Raw genomic sequence first — 27,944 nt, 5'->3', positions numbered from 1 at the left:
GAATAGGAAACTCAATCATCATGACCTTCAAGAAAGCTAAATCAAGTGACTCAGTTCCTAAAATTGTATGTGACTGTATTTTTAAGGTTGAGTTTGAGAGTAGAGGGCAGGCAGGCAGGGTAAAGCAACAATCTTCCCTTGATATTGGAGAATGGGAAAAAAAACAACACGTAGGGCTCAGTAATGGGTTGACTAATGATTTTTATAAGAGAGTAATTACAGGTTGTTTTGTTCAATTTTCTCATTTTATAGATGGAACATCTGAGACATTACTTGATCTCCATGTTTAAAAATTTACTAATTCTATCTAGTAAATTCAAAATACTGTACCTACCACTATTCAGAATTTCACTGAGGCTGGGGACATCTGATAGCTTTTTTATTTTGTTGTGGTACAAAGAGAAATAGGGATGAAAAGCAACCTTTACACTAGTAAAAGACAGTGACAAACATGGCCCAAAATATTTTGGACTGAGGCTCTGCTTGCTTTATTGCTAGAAACCTTGCAGATTGTGCTAGAGTGATTTCTGATCATTTTTCAGCATGCTACTTCCCATGTGCTCACACATCCTGTCATCAGCTTCTTCCTCACACCAGCACCGCTACTTTGATGCTGATGACCTTCCTAAGATTTGTCCCTGATCATAGCTGCTCAGTGGTTGCTTCTGCTACCACCATCATCTGGTCTCAGAGAAAGAACTCGGTCTAGGCCTATTCATTGTCTACTTTTATCATAAATGTTACTTCTTTTTAATTCCCCACAGCACACCATCAATTCCATAGTTACAGAGGAAACTGGAAATTGTAACATGTCTTTTGACAAACCAGGGAAGCCTAAGGGAACCTGCAACCACCCATAGTCGTCATTTGAATAAACCATTCAAAAGCAGAACTAATGGATTATCTCCACTCACACACACACACACAAAGGAGGAAAGGGAGGGCTGTTGATCATACAACTCACTTCCCCTACACTGTTGTGTACTCTAATGAGCCAATAAGACGTGACCTTGCCAGATATCCGGAATCATACGTTTTCATGAATGTAGGGTTTCTTTCTTTGTCAATAATTAATCTAAATCTTGAAACCCTTTAAATATGAGATGAAAATGCTTTTCCTATCATTGGGTTTCACTACCATGGCTCACCTAGATATTTGCCATTTCTGATATTTGTCACTCATTTTGTTTGAATACTTACATTTGTAATACTGGAATATAAGTATTATATTGCAAGTTCTTACATTTGTTTCATTTATCTAATTTCTATCTCCACAGCTAGATGGAGAGCTACAAAAACTACTATATCTTTCTTATTTTTCCAAATACTTTGTGCAGTACTGGAAAAAAAGTAGGTTTTTGATACTCAAAGACTTAAGTGAAGTTGACTTACAACACTAAGAAAGTTTGAGATTTGAAGTATGAAGGTAATGATCTTCAGATGTTTATTCTCTTTCTTTGGTGTTTAATTTAAATGCCTTAGTTCTAAAAACAAGAATGAACATAAATCATTGTAAACACTATCAGGAAACAATAAGGAATAAAATTCAAGTTTGGAAAAGACATGATTAGGTATTTAATTTTTATAAGTCTATGTTATTTATATAACTTGTTTAAGCTTTTAATAACAAAAACAATCTTTGAAAAATTTATTCTATTTTTGTGTCAGTTTAAAAAAATGCGTCAGTAGTATCCTAAGTATATATATTAACCTACTGACTATCTCTTTAAACAACTCTAATATTCATTCACCAGAACAAGGACAAATAGAATAGAAAACTGTTCAACTCCAGACTCAGGCAATCATGTTCAAGTATTTCTAGATGAGTCCTGCTATGAGAAATAAATGCACTGAATAGTAACTATGAAAAAGATAAATTGCAAAAGAAACCAAGCTATAAATAAATATCCTAACAGAAAACACTGGAAAATAAATTCTTACTACTATTAATGGAGGGTTTAAAATATAAAGATATATTAAATTTTATTTTTGAACTTCCATTCTGTTCCCATATAATAGACTAGGATAATTTGGATAGAAAATTTAAATTAAGACCTATAGGTTGGACAGAAAGAACAAATACCCATAAGCTCCTAACTTAATTGAAAAAAATGAATTCTAGCATTTCTTTTTTTAAATAAAAAAAGCCTCATCATAATCAGGAGATTGAATAACCTGAGGATGATCAGACAATATTTTACTTAAGGATGTGAATATAGATGGTCCATAATTTAACATAGTTAGATGTAAGATTTTTTTCAACAAAAGTGTGAAAGATACACATTTTGTATAACCCATACTTCAAATACAAATTTTAATAATTTCTCAGGCTAGTAATAAAAAAAATCCACCATGAAAGTCCAAGAGCCAGTGGACAGTTTCAGGCCACATTAAAGCAACACCCAACCACCTTCCCAAGCAACACATTCAAGCAGCAGATTCAGTGTGCACCAGAGCCCTGTTGAAGTAAATCCTGCTCTGTAGGGACAATCCCTGAACAGCTGATCCTCTATAGTTGTGCAGCCAGTCCTTGCAGCCTATTGTCTGGGAGGTTAATCTCTCCCATTGAGATGCCAACATCAATCAAGGTTCAACCACAAAATGAAAGGGTGCACAGCCCACATGAGGGAGGTGTGCCTTGTCCAGCTCAGACTAAGGCAGAGGCTATGCCACTGAACCTTATAGGACCCGTACTATGTAAGACCATTCTACCAAACCAGGGAAACATTGAAGCTCTACTTAATACATAAAAACAAACATAGGGAAGTAGCCAAAATAAGGAGACACCAAAACATGAACCAAAGGAGAGAAGAGAAGAAAATTCATGAAAGAAGAACTAAATAAAATAAAGAAAAGCAAGCTACCAGATGTAGAAATCAAAACACTGGTTATAAGGATGTTCAAAGAACTTAGGGAAAGAGTATATGAACTTATTGAAAATTTTAACAAAGAAATAGATGTGTTGCCAGTAGTCATAGCCATCACAGCTAGGCAGGTGCAGGTTCTCATTAGATTCAGACAGACAGTAAAGAATCTGCAGAACCAAAAACTGGTGGGCCATTCCTTTATTCTAGCCTCATACCTGGCTGGCGAGTAAACACACACAGAGGGAAACCGCTTCCTTTTCACTTAGGGCTCCAAAGCCACTCACACATTCTCTGATTCTACAACCATGAGAATCTTCCCCAGGTTTTCCTAAATCAAATGCCCCACCACCAGTTTAAGTTACCTCTGGTTCCCCATCTGCAAACATGGCTTCTTACTCTGCAAAACTGGCTTCTCTCTCCTTCTTTTCCATCTTGGCTTCTTTCTCTTCCTTCTCCTTCTTCTTCCTTCTAAAAAACTACCTGGGCCCACACAGACCCCTCCTTCAGCATCATTAACATAACAGTAGCCCTTCCCAAGCAGAAAGGTAATTAGCAGTTTCAAAGATCACATACCTGGGCCATTTTTAACAATAAAAGAAAGCAAACATAAAAACCACATTTTACAAACTTATTTGCCCAACAATAGGACACATAAAAAACAGAGCTAGAAGACATGGAAAAAAAACATAATCGAAAATAAAGAATACATTAACTGAAATGAAGAATACATTACAGAGAATTAACATTGGAGTAGATGAAGCAGATGATCAAATCAGAGATTTGAAAGAAAAGAAAACAAAAAAAATTAGTTTAGCAAAAAGAAAGAAGAATCTAAAACTATAAGAAGTTAGTTACCTACAAGTTAGCTCCCATAAAACTGTCAGCTATATAAGGAGTATCTGGGACAACTTCAAGCATACCAACATTTGCATCATGGGGCTGTCAAAAGAAGAGAAAGAGAGCAAAGAATTGAAAATCTATGTAAAAAAATAGTGATGTAAAACTTCTCTAACCTGGTGAAGGAAATAGACATACAAGTTCAAGAAGCAGACAGAGTCCAAATAAGATAAACCCAAAGAGACCCACACCAAGACACATCATAATTAAAATGCAAAAGCTTAAAGACAAAAAAGAGAATTTTAAAAGCAGCAAGAGAAAAGAAGTTAGTTACCTACAAGTTAGCTCCCATAAAACTGTCAGCTAATTCCTCAATAGAAATTTTGCAAGCCAGAAGTAATTGAAGAAATATTCAATTGATGAAAACAAGAAATATCACCAAGATTATTCTATGCAGCAAAGCTATCATTTAGAATTGAAAGACATAGAAAGAGCTTCCCAGACAAGAAAAAGCTAGAGGAGTTCATCATCATCAACCAGTATTATATGAAATTTTAAAAGGTCTTTTTTAAGAAAAAGAATAAGAAAAAAATGTAAAAAATATAAACCATACAACGTCGATAAAAACATAGTTATCAAAAATTAAATCTTAAAAACAAAATAAATAAACAGAACAGAAACAGACTCATAGATAAAGAGAACATTTTGACGGTTGCCTAATGGGAGGGATGTTTGAGGGAAATGGATGAAAAATGAAGGGATTAAGAAGTACAAATTTTTTGTTACAGAATAGCCATGAGATATAAAATACAGCATAGGGAATATAGTCAATAGTATTTTAATAACTATGTATGGTGTCAGATGGATATGAGGTTTATCAGGATAATCATTTAGTAAGTTACATAATATCAAACCACTAGGCCAGGGGTAATCAACCTTTTTATACCTACTACCCACTTTTGTATCTCTGTTAGTAGTAAAATTTTCTAACTGCCCACTGGTTCCACAGTAATGGTGATTTATAAAGTAGGGAAGTAACTTTAATTTATAAAATTTATAAAGCAGAGTTACAGCAAGTTAAAGCATATAATAATTACTTACCAAGTACTTCATGTCAGATTTTTGCTAAGTTTGGCAGAATAAATCTTTATAAAACAGCTTACTGTAGTTAAATCTATCTTTTTATTTATACTTTGGTTGCTCCGCTACTGCCCACCATGAAAGCTGGAACGCCCACTAGTGGGCGGAAAGGACTAGGTTGACTACCACTGCACTAGGGTGTATACCTGAAACTAATATAATATTGTATGTCAACTGTAACTGAAAAATTAAAAATGATTTAAATTTTAAATTAAATGTACTTCTAATAAGAGGTGTAAATCTTATAAACCTATTTTGTCTAATTACATGAGTAAAGTATTTTCTTTAATATATAAAGTATTAAACTTTCATTAAAAGCATTTGAAAACTGTAATTTTTTCAGTAGATATGAAATGTTAATACCATTGCACCCTGCTTTCTTACTAGATTTCCTTTATGCCTTTTCCCCCCTCAATTGCAAGATGATTGGTTGTAATTAAGTGTTTAAGCCATGGAACATTCTGACCTACACACACGCAAAAAAAAGAAAAAATCAAATTCATGTCCTTGGCCTCATTAGAACAGTTTCACTAATCTTCATTATTCAAATTTGTTTTAAGAATTCCAATAGCAATTATTGTTTGTAGAATTCTTTTGGCAATTAATCATGTACTGGTTTGTTTTAAACCTATTGTTCTCCTGAACTGTTATTTAACTATTTTGTTATTTATCTTAATGTTACAGTTCATCTTGTCTTCTTAAAGCACAGATATTATGATCATGTTAGTGCCTGTCTCAAAAACAATGAAAGGCATGTTCTCATGATCCCTTCTGGCTTCAAGCCCCTTATTCCACTGAATTAATGTATTTTCAAGATCATGACACTGTTCCACCTGTATTCTCTGTTCTTCTCCTCAGGAATCCTGTGATAAGACAGAATGTTGGGTCCTCCAAGGATGAACAAATATGATTCCCCAGAACCTGTGAATATGTTACAATGCAAGAAAAAGGGGCTTTGCAGTTGTGAATAAGAATTTTGATATGGATAAATTATTTTGGATTATGTAAATTAATCCAATGTGATCATAAGTGACTTTATAAGGGAAAGAGAGAAGCAGAAGAGTTAGAGTCAGAGAAGATATGATGGCAGAAGCAGAGGCCAGAGAGAAAGACACATTTAAAATGGGATGATTGTTTTGATGATGGAAGAATGGATCATGAGCCAAAGAATGTGGGAAGTCTCTAGAACCAGGAAAAGATAAAGAATTCATTTTCCTCTAGACCAGCCCTGCTGACACCTTCATTTTAACCCCAAAGTAACTAAATATTTTTGGACTTCTGACCTCCAGAACTATAAGATAAATTTGTATTATTTTAAGCCAAGCTTGTGGTAATTTGTCACAGCAGCAATAGAAAACTAATACAAACCCATTTGTGGAAATCAGTCCCGTCTCTCAACTTGTAGAACAGGACACTCAAAAATTTACTGAATTTTGGGGAGGTAGAGCAGGAAGTTTACATTTCAAAATTAATAAACATTAGACATACCTGCTTTTTTTATAAATAAATTTTTATTTTAATGGGGTGACATCAATAAATCAGGGTACATATATTCAAAGAAAACATTTCTAGGTTATCTTGTCATTTAGTTCTGTTGCCTATCCATCACCCAAAGAGAGATCGTTCTCCATCAACCTCTATCAAGTTTTCCCTGTACCCCTCCCCCTCCCCCTCTTCCTCCTTCCCTCCCCCCACCCCCCGTAACCACCCCACTCCTGTCTATGTCTCTTAGTCTCGCTTTTATGTCCCACCAATGTATGGAATCCTGCAGATCTTGTTTTTTTCTGATTCACTTATTTCACTCTGCATAATGTTATCAAGATTCCACCATTCTGCTGTAAGTGATCTGATGTCATCGTCTCTTCTAGCTGAATAATATACCATGGTGGATATGTGTCCCATCTTCTTTATCCAGTCTTCTATTTTTTTTATTTACAGTGATTAAAAGCCTTTAAGCAAACTCTTGGCCAATACAGCAAGAAACCATAAAAGAGCAGTGTCCTTAACATGCTCACCGAGTCCAAGTTGGCCCCATCACCATGCCAAATTCCTGAAAAATGCAACCCAACCACAGTTCAGTCTGTCACAGGGAGCAGGAGTCCAGGAAAAGTCCACATCCAGGAAAAGTTCGCATGGCACTGGAATTGTTGTCACCATTCTATACTTTGCAGCTCATGTCCAAGTCCCAGTGACCACTGCTTCTAGCTGGGTATGGTTCAGGTAGACTGGAAAAGCCATTTGCAGCATGCATAGATATGGAGCTTCTGTTCTCCTCTGCCTGGAGAGATGAGACCAGGTTGCTTTTCCCTAGAGCTCTGCGACTGTGGCATGGTAAAGAGAACCTTGGGATACACTAAGCTGGGTGGCAAAGGTAGATTCATAAAAAAGTTGGCAAAAGGGGGAAAGAGAGCTCTAAATTAGGAGTAGGTCGCAGCCTGAAATATGAGTGAGGCATTGAGGTAGGAGGGATAAAGGAAACACTATATATTAAGCAAAGCAGCAGCAAATAGGACTATCAACACCCAAAACAGAGATCTTCGAGGGAAGAATAAAAAACCTGACTATTCAGGCAAGACATAGTTAAGTGGCCCTTGTGCAAATGAGATCAGTTTACCTGCTTATTGGAAGAAATACCCTAGGCTTGTCCACAGTGTCGTAGATGGCGTTGATGACCCTGGGCACCTTCAGCCTTCAGTGGCAAACCCCAGCTTTCTAGGCAAGGTTAGGTCATAGGTGGCTGGAGCAGGGCTGAAAGAGACTGAACCCTCCCTTAGAGGAGCAAGGGGGAAGCCTACCTTCCAGTGTCCCTGTTTCCTCACAGCAGAGGCATGTAAGCCTGGCAGGCTTTAGCTCAATGACCTTCCCTTCCACTGTTGAAGCAGGACCCAGATGGCATCCTATGAGACCCCTTTGGGGCGTTGGAGCCTTTAAGGGCGTATCCTCAAAGCTGGTAGTTCACCTGATCTCTATTGGGCTTTTTCTGCCTCTTGGTATCTTAAAAGCCATGCTCAGAAGATCTCGCTGAGGGGTTTGAGGATCCCCATCCGCCTATATAAATCTTTTCCATATATCTAGAGCTATTTTGAAAAAGACAAAACAGTGTAATTAGCTGGATCTAACAAAGAAGGTAGTAGTTTGCAGGCGAAAAAGATTTGGTGTCTCCTGTTCATCAGCATTCCAAAGAAATGTAAATTTTTTTTAAGTAAAAAACATGATATGGTAGACCCATAGGAATTCCAGGATATGACTACCCCCTCTTGAATTTTTTTTTTAAATTGACCTTAAAATGTTTGCTGAGTACACTTTAATAATACCTTAACTTTAAAGATTGTAAGCATGACAAAATACAGTAAATGCTTTTGCTCCATATGCAGGAGCATTTTCAGTTTAGCCAGTTTAGGAAATCCAATAATAGAACAATGCATACAGACAATGAGCTATAGCATGCTTAGCAGCCTCTCTTGTTCTGACAGAGGTTACTATAGATCCGGAATATATATCCACTGTAATGTGGACATAGGACTGTTTGCCAAATGAAGGTATATGAGTAACATCCATCTGCCAGAGTTGTCATGGTAGGGGTCCTTGAGGGTTAACTCCAAATGAAGGAGCAGTATAGGACCCCTTGGACAGGATTTCCCAATCTGCCGTGCTGCTTCCCGAGATAGTTGAAACTGTTTACATCGGGCTGCAGCATTCTGGTGATGAATAGTATGAGACTGAACTTGCTCGGTCTGTCATGGTTGCTCCATATAATTTTCTTTTGGGTAGCTTGATCAACAAGGGCATTCCTACGCCCTGGCCGGTTGGCTCAGTGGCAGAGCATTGGCCTGGTGTGCAGGATTCCCAGGTTCGATTCCCAGTCAGAGTACACAGAAGAAGCGCCCATCTACTACATTCCTGCTTTTAAGAATTCTCACTCTTTTTTTTCCTTTCTCTCTTTATTGAGCTTTTTCTCCTTCCCTCAAATTCTTGTTTGTGTCTAATAAGCAGGAGTTAAGGTTTTCTTTGTTTGTTTGACACCTGATAATCTATGCCCTTAGGATCTATTTTCTATGTCAGGTTATTTCATCAAAGCATTTTCTTAATAAAATCATTGGAACTCTGATATCTGCTGTTAAAATGATAGGGGTTTTTCCATCTCTCAATAAAAAGTACATAAAACAACCATTTTATAATATATATTATTTTTACCTCTTTAAGTTCTTGGTTTTTTTGTTTTTTTGTTGTTGTTTTTTTCTGAAGCTGGAAATGGGGAGAGACAGACCCCCGCATGTGCCCGACCGGGATCCACCCGGCACGCCCACCAGGGGGCGACGCTCTGTCCACCAGGGGGCGATGCTCTGCCCCTCCAGGGCGTTGCTCTGTCGCAACCAGAGCCACTCTAGCGCCTGGGGCATAGGCCAAGGAGCCATCTTTGCTTCTATGGAGCCTCGCTGCGGGAGGGGAAGAGGGAGACAGAGAGGAAGGAGAGGGGGAGGGGTGGAGAAGCAGATGGGCGCTTCTCCTGTGTGCCCTGGCCGGGAATCGAACCCGGGACTTCTGCACGCCAGGCCGACACTCTACCACTGAGCCAACCGGCCAGGGCCTTTAAGTTCTTGTTTTATGGTAGATGCTCAGCTTATGTTTTTTTAAATTTATTTGAGTAAGGATTCAGAATTCAACATGTAAGTTGTGAATAAGCAAAACACAGTTTATTCTTGTATTATTATTTATTAATTAGTATATTTCCATATGAACAACTGTAAACCTAATTTTGCCCCATCCTGTATATGGTTATATAACTTTTAGATTCTCCAGCTGAAGGTTGCTGGAATTGCTTTTGAATTTCCTGTCAGGAAGAGATAAATGGATTTAAACTTAATAGGACACTATTTTTACTTGCTCTCATTTAGTAGTGATGGTTTATATAGAATTACATTTGACCTCACCAAATACTCTCTGTGACTGGTGGTATCTATTTTAAAGTGTTTGCCTATAATTTTTTTCTCTGCTTCCTTTTTCTCCTGACCTTAAACTAGGTCTCTGAATTAGATTTGTAATCATGATCTAGGTTTTCAGAGGGAAAGACACATCAGGGCCCAGATTACATTAGATTGCACCAACCAACAGGTCTGGGAATACAGACAGCTAGAAAGCCAGCAACAAAGCAAGTGGTCAAAAACTAAGCTCAGATCTGAACAAAGAGGTACCGTGAATACTATAGGATACTACCATTAAAAGGATATTTTGTTATTTCCTAACATCTTAGAAAGTTAATAGCAAAATCATTAAATGTGATCAATATAAGGCAACTTTGGGCTTTCCGAAGTTTTTATTATCTTTTGTTTTTAGAAGAAAAGTATGAACTTGGTTTCATAGGAAGGAACCAAAAACGTTATGTTAACTGCTCTATGAAGGAAATTTTTTCATAAATGTCACAATCCTACTCAAGGTAAAGAAATATAACATATAAACCAAAGTCTGTATTTGCTTTACTACTACCTAAGTTGAGTGAGAACATTTTACAGGTGGAAAAAAAATGGTTTTTGATATCTAATGTTAGCACATATTCTATTCAAGATAGAGTTTTATTTTGGCAATTTAAAGTTTGGAACAATTGAAGCATGATTAATAGTGGTTATTTAGATAATAAAAATTTCAAAGAGTAGAGATAATATTTGTTCATTGACTTAAAATCCCATAATTCAATTAAATAGTAGACTCTGAAAAAAATTATTTAATTTCAGCTCACTTCTACCTCAGAAGACTCAAATTACTTATGAAGGGTATCACTTTTAAAGTCCTTACCTAAAAAAAATTGGCAAATTTCAACTCACTATCAACTCACCTAAATTCAATGGACAAAGTGTAAAAACATGAGATTATTACTAAAATAAAGGAAAGACTACAACACCTGGTAGACTTAATGACAGTAGACCAAATGCTCCCAAATGAGCATACCTCAAAATCATATATTCTTTTTGTGTAAAAAAGTATGTTACATAGTATGTCCCTGCCTCAGCCACATGTCCCTCTACTGACACTCTCCATTGAAATAAACAGCCCTGTGACTACCCACAACCTTTTGTTGTCTCTCTAAAGGTTTATGTTGTTGTTATTGATTTATTTGTTTTGATTTTCCTTGTCTCCTGCTCTGTTGTCTCCAATATTTATCTTTGCAGGAGAAGTTGGTATCATTGAGTATATTTCAAATGTACTGCTGAGGATGAGTGTCCTGTAATATATGCCATAATTTATTTGTTAATTCACCTTTTGATAGACAGTTGATTAGTTTCCAGGTTTTAGCTATGGCAAATAGTATTTCTATGAATACATGTACATGCTTTTATTTCTTTTGGTAAATACCCAGGAATGAAATGGTTGAATTATATTGAAGGTATACATTTAACCTCTTCAGGACTGTCAAACTGATGACAAAAGTGCTTGTACCATTTTATATTCTTATTAACAGTATATGATAGTTTCATTTCCTAAACACCTTCACCAAAATCAGTCTTTGTAGTTTTAGCCATTCTAGTAAGAGTGTCTTGTCTTTAATTTGCATTTCCCTAATTACTAGTGATTTTGAGCATTTTTACATTTATTTGCAATTTGTAAACCTTTAATAAAGTGTCTATTCAAATGTTTTTGTTCATTTTGTGGATTGTTTTCTTATGATTGAATTTTGAAAGTTCTTTGTACTTCCTTACTACAAGTAATTTATCAAATATATGATTTGCACATATTTCTACCCATTCCATAGACTTGTCTTTCATTCACCAAGAATGCCTCTTGCAGAGCAAAAATGATTAATTTTGCTGAAGTTCAATTTGTCAATTTTTAGTTAATGAATGGTGCCTTTGGTGTTATATCAGGTAACCAGTGTTTTCTCTCATGCTTTTTTGAGCTTACGGAAATAATCACATGATTTTTAATGTTTAGTTTGTTAATGGATAAATTACATTGATTGATTTTCAAATGTTAAACCAGTCTTGCATTTCTGGAATAAATCCCACTTCATCATGGTATATCTTTTTATGCTTCTCTATCATATTTGCATTTTTGTTGTTTAAAATGTTTATCTATGTTAATGAGGCATAATAACCTGTAAAGGGTTTTTTTGTAATATTTTTGTTTGTTTTGATATCAGAGTAATTTTTGCCTCACAGAATGAATTGGGAAGGGATCTTTCCTTTAGAATTTTCTGGAGATGTTTATGGAGAATCGTTCATTACTTCTATTTTAAATGTTTAGAAGAAATCACCAGTGAGCCACATGAGACTAAAATTTCATTTTAGGATGGTTGTTAATGGCAAGTTCTATTTGTTTCCTAGATAAAAGCCTATTGCCATTTATTTATTTCTTCCTTTATGAGTTTGGTCATTTGTGTTTTTGAATGAATTTTTCATTAAAAGTTGTCCAATTTATTGGCATAATGTTGTTCTTAATTGCTAAATCAGAAACTTCAAAGGTCAGAGATCTTACCCTACTTGCAAGTTCACAAGTTAGCTTGCCACATTATTAGATATAAAGATAGAACTAGGAATATCTTGACAGAAGAAATAAGATTTTCAGGATAAGAGAAAGGTTATTACTTACAGCTAAAACAGCCACAGCAACATTATAGTGCCAGTTCCCCAGCCCCAGTTTTCACTTAGCAACACAAATAAGAGCCAGATATTTGTGCGTGCAGCAGGGCTGTAATGTATAGCAGGAGAGGAATCTCAGAATTATGCCTTAGAACTTATATAGGGCATGGTGAGACATATGATCATTCTCCTTTTTAGAGAGAAAGAGGGAATCTTTTATTCTGAAATGTAAACAAATCCTCTCCAGAGAAGACAAGGAAGATCCTTATGTTTATTAACTAAGAATATAAACAAATGTCTTCAGAGAAGACAAGTTTCTAAATGCCTAGTTTCTAAAGCCTTTACTAGCCTAACATGCTCCCTTGGTTTGAAGACCTGAACCATGCAGAAATATGAAAATTTCATAGAGAACTGTCTATTAACACTAAATATCACACATTCTATTATAAACACAATCAATTCTTGTCTTTAGGGGAAGGCCACTCCTAAATCCACTCAGCTATTATATCAAGAGGCTATATCACAAGACCATTGATGCCAAAGGACGTCCAGGCCTCCTCTAAGTTGAGTAGAGGAATCTGATTCAGGGGCACAGAATCATTTTGTCTTGAGGCTCTGCAATACATAAGGTTTTGTTATCATCGTCATGTTCTAGAGTAAGTTTCCACATCCACTTTCCAGTCGGAAGAAGAAGAGAATGAAAGAAATGCCTAGCTACTCCCTTAATGAACTGTGGTAACCAGCCTCCAAGATGGCTACCAATGAGTCTCACCTACCAGTTTCCATGCCCTTTTGTAGTACTCTCCAAATTGAATAGAGCTGAGCTGTAACCAATATGGTATTATGGCAATGATGGCATATGATTTTTGAGGCCAGGTCATAAAAAGCATTGCAGCTTCTGCCTTGCTCTCTTGAGTCATTTGCTGTGGAGAAAGCCAGCTGCCCTGTTATAAGGATACTCAAGTAGTTTTTTGTGAGGACCATGTGGTAAGGAACTGAGGTATCCTTGCAAAGACCATATAAGTGAGTTATCTTAGATGTAGAACATCCAGCCCCAACTAACCCTCCAGATGACTGCAGTCCCCACTGCCATCCTAATTGTAAGTTCATGAAAGACCCTGATTTAGAACCCCACAGTAGAACCAATTCTGGATTCACAAACCTCAGAATCTATATGAGATAATAAATGTGTGACATTGTCCCTTCTAATAAGTATATATTTGGTCTTCATTTCCTATTTCTGGTACAGAGCTAGTAAAATCTTTGTAACTAGCTATATATGAGCCATAAAAGCATCTTTGGTTCTAATATTTAGTTTCCTTTCCTCAGCTCCTGGAGCAACTTTGAAGGGAATAAGGTGAAACAGGTATCTTCTGTTTTTATATAGCAAGCCCCTTTTAACCACACAAGGTTGTATTAATGAGATGATTTTTGGAAAGCCCTTGAATAGTTTAAAGATAGGGACTGGTTGCCAGGGGAGCCAACCATATGGTTAGAGGGTTGAAACTTTCAGCCCTAACCCTCAATCAACCTCCAAGGAGGGAGAGGGGTTGAAAATTAAGTTCAACAACAAATAGCCAATAATTTAATCAAGTATGCCTATATAATGAAGTTTCTGTAAAACTCCAAAGGACTGGGTTTATGAACAAACTAGGTTTATGAACAAAGGACTAGGTTGGTGAAAAAACATGTGAGGGTGCTGAGAGGAAGGTGCCCCAGAAAGTGTGGAAGCTTTGTATCCTTTTCTATATATCTTACCCTGTGCATTTCTTCCATATGGCTGTTTCTAAGTTACATCTTTTAGTTTAAAAAAAGTTAGATAGTATGTAATTTGCTTTCCTGAGTTCTGTGAGCTGCTTTAGCAAATTAATCAAAAACCCAAGGACAAGTCTGTGGCTGGCCAGAAGCACAGGTAACAATATGAACTTGAAGTTGACATCTGATGTGTGTGCAGAAAGGGGGTGCAATCTTGTAGAACTAAATCCTTAATCTGTGAGATCTGACACTATCTCTTGATGAATAGTGTCAGAATAGTTAAATAGCAAGACACCTAGCTGGTGTTGGAGAATTACTGATGTGTGGAAACCTCACACATCTAGGATCACAAGTGATGTTATACATAGTATTGAGCAGTAGACTGGACACCTAGGAATATGTATGTTTCCTTTATAAAATGTTTATTTTTCTTTAAGGCTACAATTTGTTACCCAGCAAAAGCTAACTAATATAATGGAGTTCATGGCTTCCACTCAGGTTCCATTGTGAGAATTTAGTTACTTTGACCACATATAAGCAAGATAATATAGAAAATGTATTCATGGAGTCAGTAAGAAAGGGAGAACACATTTTGGCAGACAACTGGAATTCTCTGCAAAACACATTTTAATACATAAACATTATCTGACTTTGTCTCAGTTTCTCTAACTAAATTTAAGTAAAAATTGGCTATTTATGCCATAACTGATTGTGTAAAACACCTACTGCTTGAACCAAAGTATTGAGGCCAAGAGACAGGATTAAATTCTACTAGTACAGTGACTATTACAGTACATAAATGGATGGGGAAGGCAGTTCTCAGAAGATATGTGTAAGTCGTACTGCGTAGACAGTTCCACAGCTATACACTACATTTCTCATTAAATATCTATGGAATGAATAAATATTTAAATTGGACTTTTATTCAAAAGAATATTTAAAACACAAAACAGTTAACGGGCATGAAAGAGATGCACATGTCATGACACGGAAAGAGGTCTGTGCTATACTGTTAAGAGATAAAAAGCCATTTATAGAATAGTCAGTATAAAATCCCATTTGTGAAGCAAAACAAATGAATATTAATATATATATTTTAAAAAATCTTGAAAAATAAGGTATCTCAAACTGTTGACAACAGTTGTCTCTGAAGACATTCACTTTATCTTTATACATTGTTATAGTTTGAATTATTTTTTGCTAAATGTTTTATATACACTGCATTATTTAAATTATTTACAATAAATATCTATTACTTTTATAGGAATATATAGTAATAAAAATAAAAAAGATAAATATAGTCTCTGGGGGAAAAAAAAGCTTTCTCTAAAATGTTTCCCAAATCTATCTCTTTCTCCACTGCCTCTCCTTCCTTAGTTCTCTTCTTTGCCATTTATTCCCTAGATCAGGATTCATCAAATTTTTCTAGTTAAGAGCCATGTAGTATCCTCTTTGTGCATGCAGTCTTTATAATCTCTTTCATAATAACTCAAGTCTGTTGCAGATTTAGAACAGCCATAAATAATACCTAAATTATGGGTGTGTCTGCATGCAAAGAAAACTTTATTTACTGAAACAGGTGGTGAGCCAGCCCATATTTTGCTGACCATTCACTTACTGCCAAAGCCCCTATCTCTCTGACTCCAATCTCTATCTCCTCCCTCTTCCATATCTTATACTGTCACATAATTTTCCTATGTCATGTAATTTATTCACATCCTCTGTTTCTGCTTAAGTTTTATCTGCCTGGAAAACTCTTAGATTCTCAGGATCATTTTTTAAGACCCAGAATCGTCTTCATAACCCAATAAATAAAACTGACTGCTTTACTTCAGTGTTTTCATAGTCTTTGTGCATATTTTGACATTCTGTACTGTGATGATTTCTATATGTGCCTCCCTGTCATACACAGCACACCAGGAGGGCTAAAACTATGCTTTTGAATTTCTGGAATTTAACAAAAGACCAAGCAAAGACTAGGATTCAGAAATTTTGCTAAGTGAATAAAGAAAGAGGGGTTATTTCTTTGGATTCAGGCTTTCAAACTAGGTGCAGAAAATTGCTCCTCCCAGCAGACCTTGAATCACTTTATAATCAGAGCAATTGATACCTGGCAGGTTGGATCTGTCTTTTTTCCTTCCTTTTCATATCTATGCACAATTTATGCCCAGAGAAAATAAGACCATATAGTTAATCAACTTTATGAACCTAATTTGTCACCTGATCCAAAACAAGACTCTAAGTCAGAGGTTCTCAAACTTTTTGAAGTTGGGGCACATTTAAAATTCTACAACTAATTGTAAGTGCACTATATACAAATTTCTGAGAAATATGTTATAATAACTAAGTCAAATATTAAAGAAAAAAATAGTAAGTCCAAGTGTGCTTTAATGGTAATTAAATAAAATAAATACAAAATTAAATTTATTCTGACATTAAAAAACATTTTTATGTTACATTTTTTTAGTTATGCTTTTTAGAATTTGTAAAAAATAGGGGTTAAAAAACTAAAAGATGATAAAAAAAGTTATCTTTTTACATATATAGATACATTCTTAGTAAGATTTAGTAAATTCGGCAGGTCCTGGCACTAATGTGTTAAGTTTTTTCATTCTTGTGTTTATGAGAAACATGAGCCTGATGTGTCCTAGCATTTTGTTCAATGTTTGGGCATATATGTGAATGGCAAACTCTCATTTCTTCATCAATACATTGAAGAATTCCTCTTTTTACTCTTAATTGTGTTGAGCGTAGAAAATCTTAATTCACATAAATAGGATGTTGAAAATTGTAGTAAAATGTTCAAAGCTTTTTAAGATATTGCCACATATTCTTCTTTTATAGAAATTGAAACGGCTTCAAGAGACAATTCTTTATGTTTAATCATCAATCCATGATCAGTGGATACAGCTGCCAATTCTTCTTCTGTTAATGTTAAAGCAAAATCACTTGAAGATTCCATGAATGGGTTTCTAATCCAATCGTATTGTTCAGTGTTAAATGATTGAAAAATAAGAACTCAATTTTTTTTCTAAACTTATTAAATGTTCAACTATTATTGGAAGTGTTTAATTTATGCAAGTGCTTATTTTCATTGCTGCTTCATTTCCTAGCATTGCCATGACCATTTTTTTGCATGCAGGAAAAATAAGTGACTGACCTAAAGTATGAGCTTTCATATTTTTTGCTATCAGTTCAGAGACTTGATAAGAAGTGATCTGAGCTTTTTCAGAAATAGTCATTATATTTTTAAAAGAATTTGCCGCTTTTGTTTGCTGTTCAATCTCTTGAAAAAGCATACAGATTTATCTTGTAAATTAGAGTGTATAGTTTTAAAATGTTTACTCAATTTACTAGGAAGCAATGATTCACTTGCCATTTTATATCCACATACTAAACATAGCAGTAAAGGATGATCTTCACTTCTGGTCCAAGTGAAACCAAAGCTTAAATATCATAACTTGCATTATATTTGTGAATAGGCCATGATTTTGCTTTCTTACACTTAACTTTAGCTCACTTCCAGAATCAGATTCATCAATATCACGCTTCTTTTTGAGAAATCTATCCATTTTATTTGGTGTATTCATCTAAAAATAATATGATGATGTGTTAATAATAAATATAATGATGTGTTAACAAAAAGAGCAGTATTTCTGTAATGAAATGGTATAATAGTAACTATATTTATTTTTATATCTGGGCACATGCCGTGAACCAGTGCATTTAGTAATTCCAGGTCCTAAGTTGGAATGGTGTGGAATTAAGAAAATACATGGAATTAAGAAAATACAGGGGAGAAGACAAGATGGTGCTGGAGTAGGCGGATGTACCAACATCCACCCCCCAAAACCAAAGTGGATTACAAACTAATTTTAAGAATTATCATCTGGAAAAACCAACTTTGGACTAAACTAAGAAAACTCTTCAACCAAGGAACACTGAAGAAGCCACACCGAGATTGGTAGGAAAAGCGGAAACGCAGAGAGGGCTGCCCAGCTCCCCAGAGCGAATGGCAGCTGGAGAGACTCACGTGGTGGGAAGTGAGTTTAGCAGAGAGGGGAGGGTCCTGAATCCCAGGAACAAAGCCCCAGCCTGCAGCCCCAGAGCCTAGAGAGGAATAAGGACATATTTAGCTGGAAATAAGTCAGGATACTGTTTGTGAGAGAGTCTGATTTCTCAGACCCAGGATACTTCTTAAAGGGACTGCACAGAACACCTCTCTCACAACCACTCACCTGGGGCTCCGGGGGACAGGGAGAGAGGAGAGTACTGGAGTAGCAGGAAGAGAGTATAATCTAGGAGGCACAGAGAGAAACATTTTGGGAGACAGCCACGCTAACCCCTGGGACGAGTCACTTCCCAAATCTGAAGTGAATATTTCCCCAGAAACAGCAATACCAGCAAAGGGAAGCAGGACACCAGCCAAACAAGCTCTCCTGCAGCACTCAGAGCAGACTTGCTTAGAAGGAGGGAGCTTTCAGGGCTACAGTAGTGAGTGTTAGGGTCTGAGTTGCAGCGCCCACACCCCACATTGCTGAGGGCTCACCAGAGAGTGGGCAGCAGTGGTGGGACGCAGAGGCACGGCTCTGTCGTCCAGGGCGGAAGACGGCTGGCCGCCACTGGGCTCACATGTGAGCTCAGTTTTGCTCAGCTGGGGAGGAGGAAGTGTGCAAAAGTAATCAAGCCCAGCTGCAGGCCACGTGTAATCCAGCCTGCCAGAGAAGGGCAGGAACCCCAGAAGGGGTGGAGATCAGCCCTTCAGCAAGGGCGCAGGAGCACAACCTTATCCCACCGGCAGAACCAAGGCTTGTGGCCTGACTTGGGAGCCAGCTCCTCTTGTGGAGGTGGAGCCAAAAGCCCAGAACAGGCAGAGTTCCGCTACTGAGCTGAGTGGAGCAAAGGCTAGCAGCTATTCCACAAGCAGGCTCCTCCTGCAAGGGCAGGGCAAAAGCCCAAAAACAGGCGGAGACCCGCAGCTAAGCAAAGGTGCTTGCCACTGCCCTCAGGGCCAAGCATAACGCCACCCACGGGAGCAGGGCAAAGGCCAAGGCCACCGAGGCTTGTGCACCAGAGCACGTGATCACAGCCACTCCCATGAAGGAGAGGTGGAAACCACAGCAACAGCCCCAGTGGGCAGGCACCAGCAATGCCCAAACTCAAAAGCCCTAAGCAGCAACAGAAGAGGGGGTGGCAGGCCTGCAGACAGACCATACCTAGGGAACAGAGGCTATATCCAGTGGACTCCAGTGGCCAAAACCTTCCTTTACACAGAGAAAATGTGAAGGCAGAGAAATGCAACACAAATGAACCAAGAGAAATCCCCAGAAAAGAACCTGAATGAATCAGATATAACTAAATTACCAGATGCAGAGTTTAAAATAACAATTGTTAGGATGCTTAAAGATATTAGAACAACAATAGATGGTCATTACGAAAACCTAAATAAAGACATAGCAAATATAAAAGAAGCCATTGAAATAATAAAAAAGAATCAGTCAGAAATGACAAATACAATATATGAAATAAAGAACACAACAGAAGGAATTAAAAGCAGGATGGATAAACTGGAGAATCGAATCAGCAAGTTAGAGGACATGATAAATAAAGGCACGGAAGCTGAGCAAAAAAAAGAAAAGAAACTCAAAACGTCTGAGGAAACTCTAAGAGAGCTCTGTGACAACATGAAGAGAAATAACATCTGCATCATAGGGGTTCCTGAAGAAGAAGAGAAAGAACAAGGGATAGAGACTTTGTTCAAGCATATTATAGCTAAAAACTTCCCCCAATTAAGGCAGGAAAACATCTCACATGTTCAGGAAGCACAGAAAACTCAATTAAAGAGAAAACCAAAGAAATCAACATCAAGACACATCATAATTAAAATACCAAAGCTAAGTGATAAAGAGAAAATATTAAAAACTGCTAAAGAAAAAAAGACTATCACCTACAAAGGAGCCCCCATTAGGATGACATTGCAACAGAAACACTTGAGGCCAGAAGGGAATGGCAAGAAATATTCAAAGTAATGCAGAACAAGGGCCTACAACCAAGACTACTTTATCCAGCAAGGCTATCATTTAAAATTGAAGGAGAAATAAAAAGCTTTCCAAACAAAAAAAAACCTCAAGGAATTCACTACAACCAAACCAAGGCTGCAAGAAATGCTAAGGGACCTGTTGTAAAGAGATCAAAGGAGAAAAAGAATATAGCAAAAGAGGAATACAATTTTAAAGAATAAAATGGCAATAAACAATTACATGTCAATAATAACCTTAAATGTTAATGGATTAAATGATCCAATCAAAAGACATAGGGTAGCTGCATGGATAAGAAAACAGGACCCATACATATGCTGTCTACAAGAGACACACCTTAAATCAAAAGATGCACATAGACTGAAGATAAAAGGATGGAAAAAATATTTCACGCAAATGGAAATGAAAAGAAAAGCTGGTGTAGCAATACTTATATCAGACAAAATGGACTTTACAACAAAGACTATAATTAGAGATAAAGAAGGTCACTACATAATGATAAAGGGAGAAATCCAACAGGAAGATATAACCATTAAAAATATCTATGCACCTAATATAGGAGCACCTAAATATATAAAGCAGACTTTGATGGATTTAAAGGGCGAGATCAACAGTAATACTATAATAGTAGGGGATTTCAATACCTCATTAACATCACTAGATAGATCCTCAAGAAAGAAACAGCAGACTTAAAGGACATACTAGATCAACTTGATTTAATAGATACCTTCAGAACCTTTCACCCTAAAAACAGCAGAATATACATTCTTTTCAAATGCCCATGGTAGATTCTCTAAAATAGACCACATGTTAGGTCTCAACAAATTTAAGAAGATTGAAATCATATCGAGCACTTTCTCTGATTACAATGACATTAAACTAGAAATCAACCACAACAGAAAAACTGAAAAATACTCAAACACTTGGAAACTAAATAGCATGTTATTAAATAATGAATGGGTAAACAATGAGATCAAAGAAGAAATTGAAAAATTCCTAGAAACAAACGATAATGAGCATACATCAACTCAAAATTTATGGGACACAGCAAAAGCAGTCCTGAGAGGGAAGTTCATAGCATTACAGGCATACCTCAAGAAGCTAGAAAAAGCTCAAATAAACAACTTAACCCTACAACTAAAAGAACTAAAAAAAGAACAGCAAGTAAAGCCCAGAGCTAGTTGAAAGAAGGAAATAATAAAGATCAGAGCAGAAATAAATGACATAGAGGATAAAGAAACAATACAGAGGATCAATGAAACCAGGAGCTGGTTCTTTGAAAAGGTAAACAAGATTGATGAACCTTTAACCAGACTCACCAAGAAAAAAAGAGAGAAGACTCAAATAAATAAAATTAGAGACGAGAGTGGAGAAATAACAACTGACACACAACAGAAATACAAAATATTGTAAGAAAATACTATGAAGAACTGTATGCCAAAAAACTAGACAACCTAGGTGAAATGGACAAATTCCTTAAAACATATAATCTTCCAAAAATTAATCTGGAAGAATCAGAAAACTTAAACAGACCGATTACAACAAATGAGATTGAAACAGTTATTAAAAAAACTCCCAAAAAAGAAAAGTCTTGGGCCTGATGGCTTCACAAGTGAATTCTACCAAATATTGAAAGAAGAACTAACTCCTATACTTCTCAAGTAATTTCAAACAATTCAAGAGGAAGGAAGACTTCCAAGCTCCTTTTATGAGGTGAGCATAATTCTGATTCCAAAACCAGGCAAAGACAACACAAAGAAAGAAAATTAGAGGCCAATATCCGTAATGAATTTAGATGCAAAAATCCTCAACAAAATATTAGCAAACTGGATCCAGCAATATATGAATAAAATCATACATCATGATCAAGTGGGATTTATTCTTGAGAGGCAAGGCTGGTACAATATTCGCAAATCAATCAATGTGATTCATCACATTAACAAAAGGAAGGAGAAAACCCACATGATAATTTCAATAGATGCAGAAAAAGCATTTGATAAAGTCCAGCATCCATTCATGATCAAAACTCTCAGCAAAGTGGGAATACAGGGAACATACCTCAACATGATAAAGGCCATCTATGACAAACCCACATCAACATCGTACTCAATGGGCAAAAATTAAAAGCAATCTCCTTAAGATCAGGAACAAGGCAGGGGTGCCCCCTTTCACCACTCTTATTCAACATAGTCCTGGAAGTCCTAGCCACAGTAATCCGACAAGAAAAAGAAATAAAAAGCATCCAAATTGGAAAAGAAAAAGTAAAACTATCATTATTTGCAGTTGATATGATATTGTATATAGAAAACCCTAAAGTCTCAGTCAAAAAACTACTAGACCTGATAAATTAATTCAGCAAGGTGGCAGGATATAAAATCAATACTCAGAAATCAGAGGCATTTTTATACACTAACAATGAACTGTCAGAAAGAGAAATTAAGAAAACAATCCCCTTTACAATTGCAACCAAAAGAATAAAGTACCTAGGAATAAATTAAACCAGGGAGATTAAAGACTTGTACTCAGAAAATTATAAAACATTGATAAAAGAAATCAGGGAAGATACAAACAAGTGGAGTATATACCATGCTCATGGTTAGGAAGAATAAACATCATTAAAATGTCTATACTACCCAAAGCAATTTATAAATTCAATGCAATACCGATGAAAATACCAATGACATACTTCAAAGATATAGAACACATATTCCAAAAATTTATAGGAACCAAAAAAGAAGACGAATAGCCTCAGCAATCTTGAAAAGGAAGAATAAAGTGGGAGGTATCACACTTCCGGATATCAAGTTATATTATAAGGCCATTGTACTCAAAACAGCCTGATACTGGCATAAGAACATGCATATTGATCAATGGAACAGAACTGAGAACCCAGAAATAAACCCACACTTTTATGGACAACTGATATTTGATAAAGGAGGTAAGAGCATACATTGGAGTAAAGACAGCCTCTTTAACAAATGGTGTTGGAAAAATCGAACAGCTACCTGCAAAAAAATGAAACTAGACCACTAACTCACACCATACACAAAAATAAACTCAAAATGGATAAAAGACTTAAATGTAAGCCCTGAAACCATAAGCATCTTAGAAGAAAACACAGGCAGTAAGCTCTCTGACATCTGTCGCAGCAATATATTTGCCTATTTGTCTCCACAGGCAAGTGAAATAAAAGACAGGATAAACAACTGGGACTTTATTGAACTAAAAAGCTTCTGCACAGCTAAAGACAATAAGAACAGAATAAAAAGACATACTACACAATGGGAGAATATATTTAACAATGCATCTGATAAGGGGTTAATAACCCAAATATATAAAGAACTTGTAAAACTTAATACCAGGAAGGCAAACAATCCAATCAAAAAATGGGGGGAAAAATGAATAGACACTTCTCCAAAGAGGACATACAGATGACCAATAGGCATATGAAAAAATGCTCAACATCACTAATCATTAGAGAAATTAGAGAAATGCAAATTAAAACCACAATGAGATATCACCTCACACCAGTCAGAATGGCGCTCATCAACAAAACAACACAGAATAAGTGCTGGCAAGGATGTGGAGAAAAGGGAACCCTCCTGCACTGCTGGTGGGAATGCAGACTGGTGCAGCCACTGTGAAGAACAGAGGGGAGGGACACAAAGAAAATTGGTGATTTGGCTCCTCTGATTTTGCCAATTGGATTTAAAAAAATGGGTCAGGAATTCCCTAAAATGGAACTAACAATACATGGGCATAAATTTAAAGGACTTTTAGATACTGGAGCTGATGTATCTGTTATTGCTAATTTCCTCAAGAAATTAAAAATTGAACTACCTTTTGACCCAGCTATACCACTGTTAGGAATATACCCCAAGAACACCATAACACTGTTTGAAAAGAAGAAATGCACCCCCATGTTTATGGCAGCATTTTTCACAATAGCAAAGATCTGGAAACAGCCCATGTTTCCATCAGAGGATGAGTGGATTAAAAAGCTTTGGTATATATATATAAACTATGGAATACTACTCAGCCATAAGAAATGATGACATCGGATCTTTTACAACAACATGGATGGACCTTGATAACATTATACTGAGCGAAATAAGTAAATCAGAAAAAAATAAGAACTATATGATTACATACATAGGTGGGACATAAAAATGAGACTCAGAGACATGGACAATAGTGTTGGGGTTACAGGGTGGGGGGGAGGGGAGGGAGGGGGTTACGGGAGAAGAGGGGCACAAAGAAAACCAGTTAGAAGGTGAAGGAAGACAAATTTATCAATGTCACCCCATTAAAATTAATCAAAGAAAAAAAAGAACCTGTCTCACGGCTAATTCAGGCAGTTAGAAGAACAGTATAAGGATGCTAATTCTGCTTCTCAGGCCACATCCTGCAAAAGGGGCCCCCCAAAAATTGGTGATTTCGCTCCTCTGATTTTGCCAATTGGATTTTAAAAAATAGGTCAGGAATGCCCTGAAATGGAACTAACGATACATGGGCATAAATTTAAAGGACTTTTAAATACTTGAGCTGATGTACCTGTTATTGCTAAGCTACATTGGCCTCCTTCCTAGCCGACTCATGCAGCAGCCACAGAAATACAAGGTATAGGGCAGAGTAAATCCCCTCAACAAAGTTCTAGTTTTCTACATTGGGAAGATTAAGAAGGTCCTTCTGGATTTTTTAAGCCTTATGTGCTCCCTGGATGACCAGTTCATTTGTGGGGTAGAGATGTTTTGAAAAATATCAGAGCACTGCTTGTCAGTCCTAATGGTTTAGTCAGTACTCAGATGCTTGATTGGGGATTTTTGCTCACCAAGGGACTAGGGAAAGAACAGCGAGGAATTCTCACCCCCATTGCAGTGACACCCAATACCAGAAGGTGTGGATTAGGATATCAAAATTTAGCATAGGGGCCTTGGTAGCTCCTGCTACCTCAGTAATGCATTGTGCAGACCCAATTACTTGGAAATCAGATAATCCTGTATGGGTAGACCAATGGCCGCTTCCTCAGGAGAAACTTAGGGCAGCTGCTCAATTGGTACAAGAGCAGCTACAGCTTGGGCACATTGAACCATCTAATAGCCCATGGAATACACTTCCATATTTTGATCTTGTTGCCTCTTAGATTATCAAGGGGCATAGGTGACCCTTACAGCTTATAGGTTTTGAGCCTCAAAATTATCGTTGTTCCTTTTTTCAAAGGATCAACAACAATGGCTCTGGGAAACTTCCACTAAATGGCAAATCGCTCTTGCAAATCAATGGACAACTTTATACTGAAACTGTCAACTTAAAATCAGCTGAAAGACTAGAATTATATGCCATTATCATGGCTTTTTAGCATTTGCCATATTCCTCCTTTAATCTATACAGACAGCAAACATTTACTTTTGGTGTTTCCACTGTAAAGACTGCGGTCTTAGGGACAAATGCTGGTGAACTATTTCAGCAGTTCCTCCTTCTTCAAAGACTTGTATGTCAACATAGAGCTCCACGTTTTATAAGACATACTCGAGCTCACTCCATGCTCCCTGGAGCTTTAGTGCAAGGAAATGCCCTTGTTGATCAAGCTACCCAAAAGAAAATTATTTGGAGCAACCATGACAGATTGAGCAATTCAGTCTCATACTATTCATCACCAGAACGCTGCAGCCCTGTGTAAACAGTTTCAACTTTCTCAGGAAGCAGCATGACAGATTGGTAAATCCTGTCCAAGGTGTCCTATACTACAATCTGTCCCTTCATTTGGAGTTAACCCTCAAGGACCCCTACCAGGAAAACTTTGGCAAATGGATGTTACTCATATACCTTCATTTGGTAAACAGTCCTATGTCCACGTTACAGTGGATACCTATTCTGGATTTATAGTAAACTCTGTCAGAACAGGAGAGGCTGCTAAGCATGTTATAGCTCATTGTCTGTATGCACTGTTCTATTGTTGGATTTCCTAAACTGGTTAAACTGACAATGCTCCTGCATATGGAGCAAAAACATTTACTGTATTTTGTCAAACCTTTCAAATTATGTGTATTTCTTATAATCTTTAAAGTCAAGGTATTATTAAAGTGTACCCAGCAAATATTTTAAGGTCAATTTAAAAAAATTTAAAAGGGGGGAGTCATATCCTGGAACTCCTATGGATCTACCATATCATGCTTTTTACTTAAAATTTTTTAAATTTCTTTTGAATGCTGATGAACAGGAGATGCCAAATCTTTTTCTCCTGCAAACTTCTACCTTCTTTTATTTGATCCAGCTAATAACACTGTTTTGTCTTTTTCCAAATAGCTCCAGATATATGGAAAAGGTTTATATAGGCAGATGGGGACCCTCAAACCCCTCAGCAAGATCTTCTGAGCATGGCTTTTAAGATACCAAGAGGCAGAAAAAGCCCAATAGAGATCAGGTGAACTACCAGCTTTGAGGATATGCCCTTAAAGGCTCCAATGCCCCAAAGGGGTCTCATAGGATGCCATCTGGGGCCTGCTTCAATAGTGGAAAGGAAAGTCATTGAGCTAAAGCCTGCCAGACTTACAAGCCTTTGCTGTGAAGAAAAAGGGACACTGGAAGGTAGGCTTCCCCCTTGCTCCTCTAAGGGAGGGTTCAGTCTCTTCCAGCCCTGCTCCAGCCACCTATGACCTAACCTTGCCCAGAATGCTGGGATTTGCCACTGAAGGCTGAAGGTGCCCAGGGTCATCAGTGCCATCTACGACACTGTGGACAAGCCTAGGGTATTTCTTCCAATAAGCAGGTAAACTGATCTCATTTGCACAAGGGCCACTTAACTATGTCTTGCCTGAATAGTCAGGTTTTTTATTCTTCCCTCGAAGATCTCTGTTGTGGGTGTTGATAGTCCTATTTTCTGCTGTTTTGTTTAATATATAGTGTTTCCTTTATTCCTCCTACCTCAATGCCTCACTCATATTTCAGGCCTGGATCTACTCTTAATTTAGAGCTCTCTTTCCCCCTTTTGCCAACTTCTATTATGAATCTACCTTTGCCACCCAGCTTAGTTTATCCCAAGGTTCTCTTTACCATGCCACAGTCACAGAGCTCCAGGGAAAAGCAACCTGGTCTCCTCTCTACAGGCAGAGGAGAACAGAAGCTCCATCTCCACACATGCTGCAGATGGCTTTTCCAGTCTACCTGAATCATTACCAGCTAGAAGCAGCAGTTATTGTGACTTGGACGTGAGCTGCAAAGTATAGAATTGTGACAATAATCCCAGTGCCATGTGAACTTTTCCTGGATGTGGACTTTTCCTGGACTCCTGTTCCCTGTGACAGCTCCTAACAGACTGAACTGGGGTTGGGTTGCATTTGCAGGGATTTGGAATGGTGATGGTGCCAACTTGGACTTGGTGAACATGTTAAGGACACTACTCTTTTATGGTTTCTTGCTGTATTGGCCAAGAGTTTGCTTAAAGGCTTTAATCACTGTAAAAAAAAAAATAGAAGACTGGATAAAGAAGATGTGGCACATATACACCATGGTATACTATTCAGCCATAAGAAACTATGACATCAGATCATTTATAACAAAATGGTGGGATCTTGATAACATTATATGGAGTGAAATAAGTAAATCAGAAAAAAACAAGAACTGTAGGATTCCATACATTGGTGGGACATAAAAATGAGACTAAGAAACATGGAAAAGAGTGTGGTGGTTATGGGGGGGTGGGGGAAGGGAAGGAGGGAGAGGGGGAGAGGGAGGGG

Source organism: Saccopteryx bilineata, chromosome 1, assembly GCF_036850765.1.
Source record: "Saccopteryx bilineata isolate mSacBil1 chromosome 1, mSacBil1_pri_phased_curated, whole genome shotgun sequence".
In the NCBI taxonomy this organism is placed as follows: Eukaryota; Metazoa; Chordata; class Mammalia; order Chiroptera; family Emballonuridae; genus Saccopteryx; species Saccopteryx bilineata.
The sequence above is the reverse complement of the archived record's forward strand: the minus strand, read 5'-3'. Positions refer to the sequence as shown.